This window comes from Gopherus flavomarginatus, chromosome 4 (genome assembly GCF_025201925.1).
Source record: "Gopherus flavomarginatus isolate rGopFla2 chromosome 4, rGopFla2.mat.asm, whole genome shotgun sequence".
In the NCBI taxonomy this organism is placed as follows: Eukaryota; Metazoa; Chordata; order Testudines; family Testudinidae; genus Gopherus; species Gopherus flavomarginatus.
The window spans coordinates 180543632-180563266 of NC_066620.1; the positions used below are offsets into that span (position 1 = coordinate 180543632).

General features: G+C 41.6%; 1 protein-coding gene across 1 annotated transcript in view; it reads left to right on the forward strand.

Annotated features, from left to right (window-relative positions):
* The window catches only part of SNTG2 (syntrophin gamma 2), a 272147-nt gene that overhangs the window by 55455 nt on the left and 197057 nt on the right, over positions 1–19635 (forward strand). The window lies entirely within an intron of this gene.

Here is a 19635-nt window from a genome sequence, read left to right on the forward strand (position 1 = left end):
CTCTCAGAACTGATTTCCTGACATCCATTGTGGTGAGAGCAGACATTGGGAGGGCATCCTTGAAAACTCAGCTTAGACACCATGTTTCTCCATTAGGTTTGCATTGGAGGATTCCATCTTTAGAGGCTGAGACAACTTCCAGATTTCTCTAGCTCCACTTCAGAAATATGGTAGAAGAATATCTACTTTTAGGAACTCATGCAAAAAATAGTCGAACTCATGCAAAAAATGGTAAGGCTGAGGATCCTGTTATCTGAATTTCTTTCTTCTCAACTCCCTCATTGTGTATATTAAATAAACTTGGTATGCCTTCTTGCTCTTCTCCCAAACAACGTGCCAAACTGCAGTAGAACCTCTTGCCATCAGTCTGCCAATATCAGAGAACCTGTTGAATGCCTGTAGTAAAAAGTCACTACTTAAGAGAGAAAAGTGCTTAAATATGACAAAGCTCTATAGGCACTGCAGACCTGTCAACATCCAGTGAATATTAGAGCAAGAGAGAATTCCCTGACCCCAGGGCTCCTACCAGCTTTCTGTCTCCCACTGTTTTGACCTCCGCATTGGTCATTGTCCGAGTCAGGTCAGTACCCAGTACTTGTTGGAGTGGCTGAGTTCAGCATACCTATAGGCACTCTGAGAAATAAGGTAATATTGACCGGAGACCCAGAGGATCAATACAGTACCATCTCTCCTCTTCAGTCCCTTCTGTCAGGACAGGTTGGAGTTTCTTTCAATGTCTCAACAGGAGTCAGAAATCTTCTTCTAATGAAACCATCCAGGCAAAGAGCTCTGAATGAATTCTGTTTCCTTCTATGGGCTTTTATTATGAGACTTTAAGATGTTTTAAATTGAATTCTTAAATATTCACTTCACCTTTTGATCCCAGTTCCCATTTGGAGTTCCGTGTTCATCTCATTTTATCTTTTTTGTTTCATAGAGAACTATATTTGTTTACACAAAAACTATATTTAATCTTGTTAATACAGGTCCCTGTGAGAATATTAAACATTGCTTATATTCCAGATATATTAGTTTTCCTTGCAAAATCTTGTTCAGAATTAGCCATCTGGGGAAAGGAAGCATTTTTTATTGGGAACTCTGATGACAAGCAGCTTGCTGCAAAGATCTGCTCATTTGTTTGCATCCTCTGGAAAGGAAAAGTGAGCAGCTAAATCAGAGGTGGCAAATATTTGTCTGTGGGACAGATCTGCTCCTCTTGAAGCATTTCTTTTTAATTTGGGGGGCTGTTATGGCATATGCAGAATTTGAAATCTAAGCTTTCATTAAAAAAATCTAGCAACCCCATAGTAGTGAAGAACATGCTGAAAACATTAATCAAGTCAAAATGATGTAGGATTGTCTGCCTGCATCTACAGACAGGTATAAACTGCCTTGCATCCAATTAATTTCACTGGAATATTAACTTCAAAGCTTACTGGTGACACTTTGGATGTTGGAGTTAACTATATAATTACTGATCCTTTTAGTCGATGTAATGTGGAGATGGATAGGACAACAGCCCAGAGGGAGTGAATTTGTGAATTGCTGTATTGGACTGCAGTGGTAAGATATACAGACAAAAAAAAGGAAGATGAGGAAGAAAGAGCCCTTAATAGTGGTGATTTAGCTGGAAATATGTTTTCCTACTGCAACATGTTAAATGTGCCAATAAAGTTATGGACCAGGGCTGATTTAAGTGTTTGCTTTCCACGGCTAATTTTGATTTTTGTGTTGAAATATTTTTGCTGAAACTTGACTGTTTTGTCTGAAAATGTGAGTTGTTGTGCCTCATGGGGGTTGTAGTTTGCATCTCATGTTCCCATCCTCCTCTGTATCTGGGATACCCAGCTAGTCTACATCTCCTGTTATTCACCACATCCAGGGATTCAGTGATGTACAAGAGAACAGAATGACACACTAGAACTCCCATTTTCAGCCATTTTTTTTTGTTTTAATGAAAAAAACAAAATTTTCTATGGCATTTTGAGAAAAATTAACATTTTGTCTTTGTTGTGGCAAATTTCTGTATGAGGGGGAAGCCAATTTTGGACTGGCTCTATTCTGATTGAAGATTGATAACTTAAAGTATCAGAGGGGTAGCCATGTTAGTCTGGATCTGTAAAAAGCAACAAAGAGTCCTGTGGCACCTTATAGACTAACAGATGTATTGGAGCATAAGCTTTCGTGGGTGAATACCCACTTCATTAAGATAACAAAGTTTACTTACTACATAAATGCTGTAATGCACTGTCATGAACAGATGGTTAAGGGTTAATGTCTCTTTTACCTGTAAAGGGTTAAGAAGCTCAGTAAACCTGGATGACACCTGACCAGAGGACCAATAGGGGGACAAGATACTTTCAAATCTTGGTGGAGGGAAGTCTTTCTGGTTTTTTTTGTTCGTTGTTCGCACTTGGGGCTAAGAGGGACCAGACGGACACCCAGTTTTTTTCCCAATCTTTCTGAATCAGTCTTTCATGTTTCAAAATTGTAAGTAATAGCCAGGCAAGGCAGATTAGTCTTATGTTTGTTTTCTTAACTTGTAAATGTGTCTTTTTGCTGGAAGGATTTTTACTCAGTTTGCTGTAACTTTGAATCTAAGGCTAGGGGTGGGTGGTTCCTCTAGTTTATATGAATCTGAGTACCCTGTAAAGCATTTTCCATCCTGATTTTACAGAGATAATTTTTACCTTTTCTTTCTTTAATTAAAAGCTTTCTTTTTAAGAACCTGATTGATTTTTCCTTGTTTTAAAATCCAAGGAACTGAGTCTGAACTCACCAGGGACTGTTGGGGGCAAAGGAGGGGGGATGGTTAACTCCTCCTTGTTTTAAGATCCAAGGAGTTTGGACTGGTGTGAAGACCCTCAAGGAAACCCAGGGAGGAGAAAGTCTGGGGGGGGGGGGGAAAGGAAGGGGATGGTTAATTTCTCCTTGTTTTAAGACCCAAGGGGTTTGGATTTGTGTTCCCCAGGGAAGGTTTTGGGGGAATAGAAAGTGTGCCAGACACTATATTCTGGCTGGTGGCAGCGTTACCAGACCTAAGCTAGGAAATAAGCTTAGAAGGGTCCATGCAGGTCTCCCACATTTGTACTCTAAAGTTCAAAGTGGAGGAAAAAACCTTGACAAGTTGGTAGCAGTGGGATTTTTAGGAACCAAAAGCCAGTAGGTTTTTTTTCTCTTCTTTCTAGCTGCTTGGAAATCAGCCTGAGGGCAGAGGTATTAAGTTTTTAGCAAAGGTCTTTGTTAAGAGGAGGCTTCAAGCTGTGAGCCAGCAGACAGCCAGCAAAAGGCATTTACAAGTGAATTGTTTTCTTTCTTTCTACCTCTCGAGTATAGCTAGTTAGAAAACCTCTGTTAACCAAGCAGCCTGAGCTGCAGAGGTAGTGTGGCCAGCACAAGAAAGCAGAAAAATAAGTGCCAAGAAAGCAGTTAAACAGGAAATGGCTAGGCTGGAAGCAGACGAGAAAGCCAAAGAGGCTGCCCACAGGAGAGCTATAGAGATGAAACAAAAAGAGCTGGAGATGAAACAAAAAGAGAGAGAAGAGAGGGAAAGAGAGAGAAAGCATGAACTGGACTTTTAGCACAGGCTAAGCAGGATGGACCAGCCAACCCTAACAACCCTTCTCCAGGTACTGTTTCCCATCCCAGAAAATTCCCCACCTACAAGGCAGGTGATGATACTGAGGCCTTCTTAGAAAATTTTGAAAGGACCTGCCATGGGTACAGCATCCCTACAAACCAGTACATGATAGAGCTGAGGCCACAGCTCAGCGGACCCTTAGCAGAGGTGGCGGCTGAAATGCCTAAGGAACACATGAACGATTATGAATTTTTTCAAACCAAGGCCAGAATCAGAATGGGGCTAACACATGAGCATGCCTGTCGGTGGTTCAGGGCCCAAAGGTGGAAACCAGATGCATCATTTACCCCACACCCCTACCACATTGGAAAGAATTGGAATGCCTGGATATCAGGAGCAAATGTTAACTCTCTGGAAGAACTGTCCCTCCTAATGCAAATGGAGCAGTTCTTAGAGAATGTTCCTGAGGAAATAGAAAGGTACATCCTAGATGGGAAGCCCAAAATTGTAACTGAGGCGGGGGAGATTGGAGCCAGATGGGTGGAAGTGGCAGAAAAGAAAAAGCTACTAGCAAGGGGAGCGAATATCAAAGGGGGCAAACCAAAAATAAACCCTATCACCGGGGGCAACCCAAGACCCCACCTACAAACCAAGGAAAGCCCCAGACACCCTATTGTCCCATCTCATCAGTCTCCAGCAACCCACCTCGGCCCAGTGACCAGTCAGCTGGGCGATGCTTTAAATGTAATGCACTGGGACATATAAAGGCCAACTGCCCCAAGAACCCCAACCGAGTGCAGTTCATTACACCACCATCACACCAAAGATCCCCAGGCCCAGATGCCTCTCAAATACCCTCAGAGCGAAGGGAAACCTTGAGAGTGGGCGGAAAGAAGGTTATCGCATGGAGAGACATGGGGGCACAAGTGTCAACTATCCACCAATCCTTAGTGGACCCCAAATTCATCAACCCAGAGGCCCAAGTGACAATTTACCTGTTCATGTCAAAATCTGTAAACTTGCCTACAGCTGAACTGCCTGTCCAGTGCAAGGGCTGGTCAGGAATGTGGACTTTTGCAGTCTGACAATTATCCCATCCCCATGCTACTGGGGGAAGACTTGGCCAACCAGGTGAAGTGGGCCAAGAGGGTGGGAATGGTTATACGCAGCCAAGCCAGGCAAGCTTCCAGACCCATCCCTGTCCACAAGGGCCCCATCTGCGTTACCAGAGACCCAGACAGAGGTGGTGGACCCGGATCCCCTGCCAACGACTGCAACAGTGCATCCAGTCCCGGAAGCGGAAAAGCATCCAGCACCAGAACCATTGCCAGCACTGATGCCACCACTTGCAAACCCATCTCCAACCGCAAAGCCAAAGGGCACCAGCGGGCCTGAACTGTCAGAAGCAGCAGACAACCCTACACAAGAGGCTCAGACAGAGCCTGAAATATCGCATAGTGCACCAGCAGAACGCGGTTCACCATCAGCGAAAACAACCCCATCACCTACATCGCTTCCAGAGGGACCAAGCTGAAGTCCACAGTCTAAGGAGGAACTGGTGTCTCCAGCCTTCAGGAAACAGTTCCAGACTGAGCAGGAAGCAGATGACAGCATTCAGAAAGCTTGGGCGGCGGCACGGAGCACCCCACCGCCTCTCAGCTCTTCTAACCAATCCCGGTTTGTTGTAGAACAAGGACTTTTATACAAAGAGACTCTTTCTGGTGGACACCAGGAAGACTGGCATCCTCAAAAACAGTTGGTAGTTCCAACTAAGTACCGGGGGCAGCTCTTAAGCTTAACCCATGATCATCCCAGTGGCCATTCTGGGGTGAACAGAGCCAAAGACAGGTTGGGGAAGTCCTTCCACTGAGAGGGAATGGGCAAGGACGTTGCCAATTATGTCCGGTCTTGTGAGGTGTGCCAACGAGTGGGAAAGGCCCAAGACCAGGTCAAAGCCCCTCTCCAGCCACTCTCCATAATTGAGGTCCCATTTCAGCGAGTAGCTGTAGATATTCCAGGTCCTTTCCCAAAAAAGACCCCCAGAGGAAAGCAGTACATACTGACTTTTGTGGATTTTTCTACCCGATGGCCGGAAGCAATAGCTCTAAGCAACACCAGGGCTAAGACTGTGTGCCAGGCCTTAGCAGACTTTTTTGCCAGGGTAGGTTGGCCCTCCGACATCCTTACAGATTCAAGAACTAATTTCCTGGCAGGGACCATGAAAACTCTGTGGGAAGTTCATGGGGTAAATCACTTGGTTGCCACTCCTTATCACCATGAAACCAATGGCCTGGTGGACAGGTTTAATGGAACTTTGGGGGTCATGATACGTAACTTCGTAAATGAACACTCCAATGATTGGGACCTAGTGTTGCAGCAGTTGCTTTTTGCCTACAAGGCTGTACCACATCCCAGTTTGGGGTTTTCACCATTCGAACTTGTGTATGGCCATGAGGTTAAGGGGCCATTGCAGCTGATGAAGCAGCAATGGAAGGGGTTTGCGCCTTCTCCAGGAATTAACATTCTAGACTTTGTAAGCAACCTACAAAGCACCCTCCGACACTCTTTAGCTCTTGCTAAAGAGAACCTAAGGAGTGCTCAGGAAGAGCAAAAGACCTGGTATGATAAACATACCAGAGAGCGTTCCTTCAAAGTAGGAGACCAGGTTATGGTCTTGAAGGCGCAACAGGCCCATAAGATGGAAGCATCATGGGAAGGGCCACTCACGGTCCAAGAGCGCCTGGGAGCTGTTAACTATCTCATAGCATTTACCACCTCCACCCTAAAGCCTAAGGTGTACTATGTTAATTCTCTCAAGCCCTTGTATTCCATAGACTTAAAGGTTTGTCAGTTTACAGCTGAGGGAGAAGATGACGCTGAGTGGCCTGAAGGTGTCTACTACGAAGAAAAAGTGACGGTGGCGTGGAAGAGGTGACCCTCTCCACAACCTTGGAACGTCTGCAGCGGCTGTGCACTAGCTTCGCCCCATAGTTCTCAGCCACCCCAGGATGGACTGAACAGGCATACCACTCCATTGATACAGGTAATGCTTACCCAACTAGAACCCCACCCTACCGGGTGTCTCCTCATGCTCAAGCTGCTATGGAACGGGAGATCCAGAACATGCTACAGATGGGTATAATCCGCCCCTCTCCCAGTGCATGGGCATCTCCCGTGGTTCTAGTACCCAAACCAGATGAGAAAATACACTTTTGCGTGGACTACGGTAAGCTAAATGCTGTAACTCGTCCGGACAACTATCCAGTGCCACGCACCGATGAGCTATTGGAGAAATTGGGACGTGCCCAGTTCATCTCTACAATAGACTTAACCAAGGAGTACTGGCAAGTACCGCTAGATGAACCCACCAAAGAAAGTTCTGCCTTCATCACCCATGCAGAGGTGTATGAATTTAATGTGCTTCCTTTCGGGCTGCAAAATGCACCCGCCACCTTCCAAAGACTTGCAGATGGTCTCCTAGCAGGATTGGGAGAATCTGCAGTTGCCTACCTCGATGATGTGGCCATTTTTTCTAATTCATGGCCAGAACACCTGGAATACCTGGAAAAAGTCTTTGAGCACAGCAGGCAGGTAGGACTAACGGTTAAGGCTAAAAAGTGTCAAATAGACCAAAATAGAGTGACTTACCTGGGGCACCAGGTGGGTCAAGGAACAATAAACCTCCTACAAGCCAAGGTGGATGCTATCCAAAAGTGGCCTGTCCCAAAGGCAAAGAAACAGGTCCAATCCTTCTTAGGCTTGGCTGGGTATTACGGGCAATTTGTACCACACTATAGCCAAATCGCTGCCCCACTAACAGACCTGACCAAAACCACCCAGCCAAATGCAGTTAAATGGACTAATGAGTGTCAGAAGACCTTTTCCCAGCTTACGGAGACACTAATATCTGACCCTGTGCTAAGGGCCCCGGACTTTGACAAACCATTCCTAGTAACCACAGATGCATCTGAGCGTGGTGTAGGAGCAGTTTTAATGCAGGGAGGACCGGATCACAACTTCCATCCTGTTGTGTTTCTCAGCAAGAAACTGTCTAAGAGGGAAAGCCACTGGTCAATCAGTGAAAAAGAATGCTACGCCATTGTGTGTGCTCTGAAAAAGCTACACCTATACATTTGGGGACGGCGTTTCCAGCTACAAACTGACCATGCTGCACTAAAGTGGCTTCATACTGCCAAGGGAAACAACAAAAAATTTCTTTGATGGAGTTTAGCTCTCCAAGATTTTGATTTTGAAATTCAACACATTTCAGGGGCTTCTAACAAAGTAGCTGATGCACTCTCCCGTGAAAGTTTCCCAGAATCAACCGGTTAAAAATTGTCCTTAAAATGTGAAAAGTCTTGTAGTTTACATAATTAGTAGTATATGTAAAAGTGCATGTGTTTTATTAATCTGTTTATTTTAAAGTTCTAGGAAGAAATCACCGCCAGTGAGGTTCCCCACTGTCTGCGATTTGGGGGGCGTGTCATAAACAGATGGTTAAGAGTTAATATCTCTTTTACCTGTAAAGGGTTAAGAAGCTCAGTAAACCTGGATGACACCTGACCAGAGGACCAATAGGGGGACAAGATACTTTCAAATCTTTGTGGAGGGAAGTCTTTGTTTGTGCTCTTTGTTTTGTTCGTTGTTCGCTCTTGGGGCTACGAGGGACCAGACGTACACCCAGTTTTTTTCCCAGTCTTTCTGAATCAGTCTTTCATGTTTCAAAATTGTAAGTAATATCCAGGCAAGGCGGATTAGTCTTATGTTTGTTTTCTTAACTTGTAAATGTGTCTTTTTGCTGGAAGGATTTTTTCCTCTGTTTGCTGTAACTTTGAATCAAAGGCTGCGGGGCGGGGTCCCTCTAGTCTATATGAATCTGAGTACCCTGTAAAGCATTTTCCATCCTGATTTTACAGAGATAATTTTTACCTTTTCTTTCTTTAATTAAAAGCTTTCTTTTTAAGAACCTAATTGATTTTTCCTTGTTTTAAAATCCAAGGAATTGAGTCTGAACTCACCAAGGACTGGTGGGGGTAAAGGAGGGGGGATGGTTAATTCCTCCCTGTTTTAAGATCCAAGGAGTTTGGATTGGTGTGAAGCCTCTCAAGGCAACCCAGGGAGGGGAAAGTCTTGGGGGGCAAAAAGGAAGGGGATGGTTAATTTCTCCTTGTTTTAAGACCCAAGGGGTTTGGATTTGTGTTCCCCAGGGAAGGTTTTGGGGGAATAGAAAGTGTGCCAGACACTATATTCTGGCTAATGGCAGCGTTACCAGATCTAAGCTAGGAATTAAGCTTAGAAGGGTCCATGCAGGTCCCCCACATTGTTCTCTAAAGTTTAAAGTGAGGGAAAAAACCTTGACATGCACCCTTACTCTCTTTGCAGTCCTATTGATATTAGTAAATTTATACTCCAGTCCACAAGCCATAATAAAAAATAGATTTTGGTCCTATCCACAGAATGAGTCTTACACCCCTGAACTAAAGGTAGAAAACTAATGTTTCTCTATTTTCCTCAAATTAAAAGTTTGCTGTTTTTCTTAAAAAATAAAGTGTGTGTGTGTCAAGGGTTTTTCCCCACTTTGAACTTTAGCGTCCAAAAAGTGGAGACCTGCATGATCACTTTTAAGCTTAATTACTAGCTTAAATTTGGTACGCTGCCACCAGCCAAAAATATAGTGTTTGGCATACTTCCTGTTCCCCCAAAACCTTCCTGGGGAACCCAAGACCCAAACCCATTGGGTCTGAAAACAAGGAGAAATAAACCATCCCCCCTCCTTTCCCCCACCTCAGATTTTTCCCTCCCTGGGTTGCCTCGGGAAGCTACACAGATCCAAACTCCTTGGATCTTAAAATAAAGAGGAATTAACCATTCCCTTCCTCCCCCCCAATCCCTGGTGAGTTTAAACTCAATCCCTTGGATTCCGAAACCAGGAAAAATCAATCAGGTTCTTAAAAAGAAAGCTTTTAATTAAAGAAAGAAAAGGTAAAAATTATCTCTGTAAAATCAGGATGGAAAATGCTACAGGATACTCAGATTCATATAGCCTAGAGGGACTCCCAACCCCCAAACTGAGATTCTAAGTTACAGCAAACAGCGGTAAAAATCCTTCCAGCAAAAGACACATTTACAAGTTAAGAAAACAAACAAGACTAATCCGCCTTGCCTGGCTATACTTACAATTTTGAAACATGAAGGACTGATTCAGAAAGATGGGGAACACCTGGGTTTACGTTTGTTCCTTCTTAGCCCCAAGAGCGAACAACGAACAAAACAAACAGCACAAACAAAGAATTCCCTCCACCAAGATTTGAAAGTATCTTGTCCCACCATTGGTCCTCTGGTCAAATGTCAGCCAGGTTCACTGAGCTTCTTAACCCTTCACAGGTAAAAGAGACATTAACCCTTAACCATCTGTTTATGATAGTGTGTGTGTGTATGTGTTAACAGTACTTTAGGACAGGAAGTGAAGAACACTATCACGTCTATTTGGAATTCCAAGCAAAATTAAATCAGGAATTTAAGTAATCACCCACATTGGAATTTGGTCAGAACACTGAGAGCTTGTCTACACTGCCCCACAGTGAGCAGTGAGGGGGTTAATAGCAGTGCACACCAAAGTGCTGTAAGCACCCTCGTGTAGACACCATGGGTGTTAGCTAAAAGATTCCTAGTTTGCATTAATGTAATCCCCTTCAAACACGAAACTACTAATACAAAATCAGAACCTTTTAGTTCACAGTATCCATATGGGGGAATTGATGAGCATTGCTATTCACATCCCCATAGAGTGAACTGTGGATCAGTATAGACATATCCTGAGACTCACTTCTCTGTCTTTATAAAAAAGAGATAAAGGATTTTTAATGACCACAAGTAGCTGGGACTAAGGAACTTGGCTTTACATCTATTTTCTTTCCAATGGCACTGTTTGTCCTAGGAACATAAGGTATTTCTACACTGCAATTAAAAACCCATGGCTGGCTACCCATCAGCTACTCGGGCTTATGGAGCTCAGGTCATCCTGGGACCCCACAAGGGGTTTGGACCCCACAAGGGTGTTGGATCCCAGATAGGGTGACCAGATAGCAGGTGTGAAAAATCAGGACCTTTATTGGGGGGAGGGGGGAGATGGGAAAGAGGTGGAGGTTATAGTTGCCTGTGTAAGACAAATATCAGGATGTCTGGTCACCCTAGTCCCAGAGCTCAGGTTCCAGCCTGAGCCTGAACATTTACACCACAATTAAACAGCCTCTTAGCCCAAGTCCCGTAAGCCTCAGTCAGGTGACATGGGCCAACTGCAGGTATTTCATTGCAGTGTAGACATCCCCATAATGATCCCCTAACATCATGCTGGGACACCAGTTCTGTACTGAATCATGAGAAGAGTTCAACTTGCTGAATCAATAACATCATTGGCTATTCAGTCTATTTTTAAGGGCTTTCCATCCAAGTACTCAGCAGGGCTGATCCTACTTGGTTTGCGACATCTGATGCAATCACATCCTGAGGTAGTCTGGCTGAAGACTTACTCTACAGACTTGCTCTAGGAATTTATATATGGTTTATAAGCTTTATTTCATAGTCTAAGGTTATTGTGTTGTAGAAATTGCTTTCTCCCTTCCATTTCAACAATACTGTGTGAAATAAGGCTCACAGCATTACAAATTCATACAATTCTCCTCTGAATAAGTTTGTGTGAACTTCTTAGCACTATAGTAATCTTGGGACATTAAATAAAAACTATGAAACTACATTTTAACCGATGTCAGTGGGGGGAAAAAGGTAGTAAGCAAGAATAGATAAAACATAGTTAGAATAAAATGACCAGGTTTGTTCTCTGAGGTTTCCTCTTGCCAAGAAAATCATACTTAATTAATATATTTATTTCTTTTAAAACTGCTTGTTTCATTCCCCAGGTCCTGTTTTCCTAATTATATTTTCATAAGTACATATTATATTATATCTGTCACTGTAATTATTATGCTGAAGTAAATGCCAGGGTCTCTCTTTTAAACTAGGTCTACCCTTCAAATTTTTATCTGAATAGTCTATGTGTGATTTTTGACAGACATGGCTGTGCTGATAAAAGCTCCTAGTGTAGGCAGATTTATATCTGCAAAACTCAATGCACTTTTGCCAGTATAGCTTATTTCATCTGGGGTTGGGGGCAAGGAGCTGGAATAAGCCATACAGGCAGTTTTTCCTGTCGATGTAAATGCATCCATACTAGGAGAACAATGCCAGAATAGCTATATTGTCAAAGCTGTTCATGTGTAAATGTGACCTTAATGTAAATAAATGTTCTTACATTTAACAATTTTAAGATTACTTCATAAGTTTCTATCAGGTGAATTTCTAATTAAAATGAACAGAAAACAAATTTTTAAGTTCTGTAATCAGACTAAATTCCATCAAATTTCCCAAAGGCAAACTTAATAGTTAAGTATAATGTAACAATTTTTTCACAGCTGAAATTAACCTTATTTGTGTCATGAATTCCAACCCCTAAAATAGAGCAGAAACTGTTGTTTATATATTCTGTCCTAAATGTTGCATCTGTTTTCCACAGAAATTATGCCTTGATTATTTCCCTGAGCATTTTTTAAAATTGCATGAGTCTTATTCAAAAAGATTTTGTACTTTATTTTATTTTTCCTGTTTCTAGTTTGAGGCTATTTCCACATCATCATCCCATTCTAACTCCCTTAAATTATGAATCTCCCTTTTTTTTTTTTTTAATTACAGCCTTTGAGCCACTAGTACATAGCAATCACATCTCCTTTTTCTGGCTTCTTCTCAAGGTTCTACAGTTTATATCCATGGTCTTTAAAACTTTGTCTACAATACAACTTTAAACAATATTAAAATCATTTGTAGCTATGTCTCAGATAACCACACTTTCCCAGAGAAAATTGACAAGAGTGAATGAGCTAAATGTACTAACAGTGTTTTACTATAAAATCAAAAGGAATTGTTACATTTTGGGAGAAGAAATTAAGAAATTGACATCAGACACGATGATAGACAGATCCATAATTAAAGTCAATATGCTAGGCAAAAACTGCTCAGTTGTGTTTTTTGTGTTTTCTTATAATGAATATGTTAAAATAATGTTATTTTGGTTGCAAAGAAAAAGACTTGAATGTTAGGAAATGCCACACATAGAGGAACCTTACAAGATACAGTTCATCCTTAATTCTGTCTTTGTACATGTTAAACTCTGCATTAAATAGACAAGCATGCTGTGGAAAAAATACTGTCTTAATAATGTACTTAAAGACTGTATGATCATTCAAACACAAAAATTAGAGTTGCACTGCCCTTTCCTAACTTTCAAATGATTGACTTTGCAACCAAAGCAACTTTCTTTTAATGTAGGGTTAATGTCATTTCCTAGGATTTTTAAAAAGAAATATGGATGAAAAAAAATTCTGTTGTGTTAAACTATAACAAACTCAGGCATCATCAGATGGGTTTGACTTTGAACCTTCAATACCACTGAAAAGACCTATTCTATCTGAACCAGGATTAACTAAATTACTTGGCAGCAGCACAGGGCCCATTACCCCTAGAGGAAGAACATGCTACAAGAACCATGTGCAAGGTCCAAGGAGTGATTGGGTGATCCTGGCCTGGCTTTATCCTTCCTCCTTTCTCTCCTCAGCCAGCATCTGAGTTGGAAGACCTGCTGCTTTGGTTGGTGCCCCAAAAGTGGGGTGGGATTTTGTGAGCACCAGGTACCTGGTCTTGGGCTAGTTGAGAGAAGGGAAGTCTGGCTTCGTTTTCTTTCCCATTCTTATACACACATACGCTTCAGCTACAGCTGTGGAAAGGATTGCACACTATATTTCAAAGAATACATGACAGGATTGAAATTTCAAAAATAAATATATATAATACATTTGTTCATGCAGTAACGTATTCAGATCTGGATAACGTGGTCTTATCTAGCCATGGCAGATTTTTCTTTACTTTACCATGATGGAGAATTGTTCCATATCATGTAGATGGTGTTTTAATTCCTCTTTAGTTTATTAAAAATTGTCAGTCATTAAAAAAATGTATTCACACATTTTGCTTAATAATATTTCTTCTGGAAGCTCTAAAATGATGATATGGGAAATGTTTTATGTGCATTTTAGGAGGTGAGTTATCCGCTTTTCTTCATATGATGAATAGGAGAAAAGATTCATGTGTAAATAGGAGACAAGAAGAAGCCAAGAAAAGCTTGTTGCCAGGAACAGAGATTAAAGACTTGTAGGGTTTGTTTACTCAGGACAAATGGAGTGAGAATGAACATGATCTGATTAAGTTTGGCTTTAATGAACTGTACATAAGCAAGGCACAATTTTCACTGTTCTGGCTGATACAGTGCTACTTTGAATATAATATAAAATAAAGGTGGTTAATTGCTCCCCTTTGGATTAAAATAAGCAAACTTCAGCAACTGTATTTCTAACCATTCAGGATAAAGATAGTACCCTACTCATAAGCCCTATGGCAATCAATCATACTAAAAAGATCTGCATGTTTCTAAATGTGCTTGTATGTTATACCTCCTAAAAATTCAGTTGAGAATGCAGTGGATTTGGATGCTACCATTTCAATGAATGCCCTAACAGTACTTCTATTCTGTTTTCCTGTTAGAATTCACATCCAAAAATACCACTTAAACACAATAAAATAGTGGGCTGAGAATATGTATCATGGAAAACCATTGAAAATACGCACACTAACTTATATATCAACTTCTGTCCATGCATGCTAACTCTGTTTGTGTGTAGAATATGAAGGTACAAGTCAGGATTTGCACGGTGTCCTGAAGTCTGTGCTTGTACCATTTAGCATTCACACTGTTGATAATTTGACCTTCTACAGCTTATGGCTAACTCTCTTATACTAACACAAATGTCATATCAACAGTCCTAATGAATGGGAAAAACTGAACAAAACAGAGAGAAAACAACTGCTAGTTCTTTCAGGCAATTCCTTGTCTGAGGAAGGCTTGTTTTTCACACTATAATGTTTTGTCTGTTTTTTTTTTAATTTACTGAGGTGAAGAAAGCCCTTGCCCTGGGAGAGTTTTTCACAGTCTAATAGACTCTTTCCATTTTGTACCATTACTCCTAGTTAAAACACATTGGGCCACCCTGAAGTTTTCCTCCCAATTTAGTATAATCTATTAATGTAATTAGTATACTATTTACTCCTCTTTCAGATAATTAATGAAGATGTTGAGCAAGAGCAGGTTTAACACTAATCCCTAAGGCAACCACTAAGTATTCCTGTAAAATGTTATTCGGTGCTGCTTATCATTACTCTGTGCTTTATTTTCTTTCAGAAATTGTTAGAATCATAGAATCATAGACTTTTTAAGGTCAGAAGGGACCATTATGATCATCTAGGCTGACCTCCTGCACAAAGCAGGCCACAGAATCTCACCCGCCCACTCCTGTATCAGACCTATGTCTGAGCCACTGAAGTCCTCAAATCATGGTTTAAGGACTTCAAGGTGCAGAGAATCTTCCAGCAAGTGATCTGTGCCCCATGCTGCAGAGGAAGGTGAAAAACCCCCAGGGCCTCTGTCAATGTGCCCTGGAGGAAAATTCCTTCCCAATCCCCAATATGGCGATCAGCTAAACCCTGAGCATGTGGGCAAGACTCACATGCCAGACACACAGGAAAGAATTCTCTGTGGTAAGTCAGATCCCACCCCATCTAACATCCCATCACAGGCCATTGGGCATATTTACCACTAATAGTCAAAGACCAATTAATTGCTAAAATTAGGCTATCCCATCATACCATCCCCTCCATAAATTTATCAAGCTTAGTCTTGAAGCCAGATATGTCTTTTGCCCTCACTGCTCCCCTTGGAAGGCTGTTCCAGAACTTCATTCCTCTGATGTTTAGAAACCTTTGTCTAATTTCAAGTCTAAATTTCCTGATGGCCAGTTCAATTCAGTCTGAAATACTGTTTTTTTCAGATATAACTTTATGAAATATTATGTCCCCATGCTTTAGTGAAGTCCAGGAATGTTTCATTTACTGATTCTGTGAAAAAAATGATCAAGTTTTTCTGGTATGATACTGACCATTCATTGTTCCATTATCTTTTGAATGGTTAGAAATGCTTTTCTCTCAAGTGGTCCATGTTTTATAAGGGATTAAAGCTACACCTAACAACTGACAATTCCTAGGTTCAGTCTTTTTCTGATTTTGAAGTTCTAGTAGAATATTTGGCTGTGATTTTCTTTTCCCCAGTCATCTCTTACTATGGGTAAGTCTACACTGCGATAAACCTGCAGCACTAAGTCTTAGAGCCCAGGTCAGCTGACTTGAGCTTTCAGAGCTCAGACTGGGGGGCTAAAAAGAGCAGCTCAGGTTCAGGTTGGAGCCAGGGCTACCAGATCCATTCCTCTGGAAGAGGTCTCAGAGCTTCGGGTCCAGCCTGAGTCCAAATGTCCAGCCCGAAGCCCAGCCCTGCCCACTGGTCATGCTATTGTGTTCAAGTGGAGTGCACGCCCCAGACAGGAGAGGCAGACAGCTGCATGGAAGGGATGGAGGCAGGGCTGTGGGCAGTATAGCGCATCAGAGGAGCTGCTGGCATGGGGCGCTGGCTTCTGGGAGCAGTGGCTCCACATTCTGATCCTTTTGCCGCTACAGTTCCTGGGAGAGCCCTGCGGTTCTCTGGATATAAATTGGTATCCATGGATATCTGCATCCACAAGTATAAATTTGTATCCACGCACGGCTCTATAAAACAGCTGACCTGGGTCAGCTGTGGCCATACCATGGGTCATTTATTTTAGACATGCCCTTCCTAACAGCTCTAGAGAGCCACATAGGAACTGATATGTATTGGGGACAGCATGGAACTGCCCCACTGCAGGAAAAGGAATTTATCATCTCTGCCTTCCTTATTGGGATAGCACACCTACTACTCCATTCCTTCAGAGAGTGAACAATACTCTTGGTGGTACCCTTCCCATGCACAAGACTTGTTCTGCAGATGAAGGTGGGGAAAGGAACATATGTCCAGCATTCCTTTGCCCCTCCCAGTCCCTTAGAGGGGGTGAGTGTTTCACACAATGAAAGGCATGTGATAGCTTGTGATTCCTTCATAGCAAGACTTCCCTATTTACTCTGTTACTTTTTGTAGTGCTAATGAGGCCAATTCAGTCATGGTGGATGAGGCCCATTCCCAGCAGTTGACAAGAAGGGTGAGTATCAACAGAGGGAAACTTATTTTTTTTAGTGACCCAGCCACTCCCAGTCTTTATTCAGGCCTAATTTGATGGTGTCAAGTTTGCAAATGAATTCCAGTTCTGCAGTTTCTCGTTGAAGTCTGGTTTTGGGGGTTTTTTTGTTTATTTTTTGGCTGAAGAATGGCCATTTTAAGTCTGTTATTGAGTGTTCATGGAGATTGAAATGTTCTCCTACTGGTTTTTGAATGTTACAATTCTTGATGTCTGATTTGTGTCCATTTATTCTTTTGCGTAGAGACTGTCCAGTTTGCCAATGTACATGGCAGAAGAGTGTTGCTGGCAAATGATGGCATATATCATATTGGTAGATGTGCAGGTGAACGAGCCCTTGATGGTGTGGCTGATGTGATTACGTCGTATGAAGGTGTTCCTTGAACAGAGATGCAGACAGAGTTGGCAATGGTGTTTGTTGCAGGGATTGGTTCAGGGTTAATTAATTTGCAAACTTGACACCATCAAATTAGGCCTGAATAAAGACTGGGAATGGCTGGGTCACTGCAAAAAGTAATTTTCCCTCTGTTGATACTCACCCCTTCTTGTCAACTGTCGGGAATGGGCTACATCCACCCTAATTGAATTGGCTTCATTAGCACTGACCTCCTACTTGGTAAGGCAACTCCCATCTTTTCATGTGCTGTGTATTTATACCTGCCTACTTTTTTTCACTCCATACATCTGAGTGTATGGGTTTATGCCCAAATAAATGTGTTAGTCTCTAAGGTGCCACAAGGACTCCTCATTGTTTTTGTGTAAGACTGTTTGTAGAAGTAGTGCTTCTTGTGAAAGAATGGATATGGTGATGCCTTTGAGTTTAAAATATACATATTTTGCAGTACTTTCTGCCTTCCAATACTATGCATTCACCTGCTTTTTGATCCAGTAAAATATTTTTAACCTGTATTTCGTCTTCTCGTACATACTTGTAACTGGCTGTTGTCTGGGTATCTAAAGGGTGTGCCCTTTAGAATCGGGTTCATCACTGTCAGTGACGTTCTGGAGAGAGCTATCTTCCATTTTAAAATTAAACTCATGGACTGGAGCATAAATTGTAGGACATTTACTGATCTCAATCCAGAGCAGATCCCTCAGCAATGTCATTAGGAAGTTTGCACAACAATCAAGCATACAGCATGGCTTTTACGGAGTAACTACACATTAACTTATTATTGCTAAGTGCCTTATTTTGATGATCACTCGGTGGAATAATATGCTCACCTTTCTGACCACGGCAATCAGGAGGTGCATTTGCAGAACATGTAGGCGTACCCAAGCTAGCTTTGACTGACCACACTTGCTAAAAATAGCAGTATAGTTGTGGTGGTATGGGTGATGACACAGGCTAGCCAACTGAGTACAATTCCACCTGGGACTATAAGTAGATAAACAGGGGGCTATCCTGTGTCACCACTTATTCCACCACAGCAACACTGCTATTTTTAGTGAGCTAGCATGATTAGAGGTAGCCTGGGTGTAGGGTGACCAGATGTCCCAATTTTATAGGGACAGTCCTGATTTTTGAATCTTTTTCTTATACAGGCTTCTATTACCCCCCAACTCCTTTCCCAGTTTTTCACATTTGCTGTCTGGTAACCCTACCTGGGTGTGCCTACTTATGCTGTCCCAACTGCAACATAGACATATCCTATGTTTCTTTTGTTTGTATTTCCCTCACTATAGGCTGACTTTATATATATACCTACACCAGAGATTGCAAGCATGATTATTCTTTTTTAAATACAAGATAAGTTAGAATCCCAAAAAAAGCATTTTCTTTACATTAATAGTATCTACAAGCTGTCATTTAAAAGAGATTAATGGAAAAATAATTAAATGTTGCCTAAATACTAACAAATATTAAGTAAATGTACTTATTTTATCCAACCAAAGTGATGGCAGCAAATTCTACTCTGATGTAACTCCAATGTCTTCAGAACTATTTTGAATGGAAGCTTCATTGTTCATATTGTCAAATCCAATATGGCAGAAGCTGAGAGAGTACTGTGTGGTCAGACTCCATTTCAATCTCCCAAAATATTAAGTTGAGTGTTATATTTTTAAAATCTTGTAAGTCTCAGGCCCAGATATGTGCTTAACTTTCAGCAGATGAGTAGTCTCAAAAGAGACTACCTGGGTGCTTCAGGTTAACCAAATGAGTGTTTGCAGGGTCAGGGTGTGAACAGCGGAGGAGATGGTAAGCTCCCTGAATGCACATTGAAAACGCATGTCATCAGCAGTAGGTGAAATTCACCTCCCAAAAGTGACTGTTCACATTTGAAGCAGATTTGTTGTGTGTGCTCCTTCAGGGTGTCATTTCTGTTGATTTCAGGATGTAGAAAATATGCAAATTACTGGTTGAAATAATGTGTTGTGTTGTTCTACTGAACAGAGCGAACTCAAACTTCATCTTAAATAGTTTTATTAAATTCTAGGCACAGCTTCTTTAATTATACCAGTCCCTGTAAATTTGTTCCAAGCAATAAATAAATAAATAAGTTGTTAAGTAGCTTCTAGAATTCCTATTTTACTGTCTGAGCAAGACTAATGAAAAATGTGAATCACACTTTCCACATAATTTAATGAAATCATTCATTAGTGAGAAATGACATTTGTGTTCCATATTAAATAAATCATTTGTGCATGGAAAGGAACTCTCTTAATTTGCTTAAAATTGGTACCAATCTATTTAGCTTTACTGGATGATTCCTGATTGTTATGCCACTGGCATTTTCACAAGAAAAGTAGTTTAAAATGTTTCACGGTTACAAAGAGCGTGCTTAAGCAAGTATT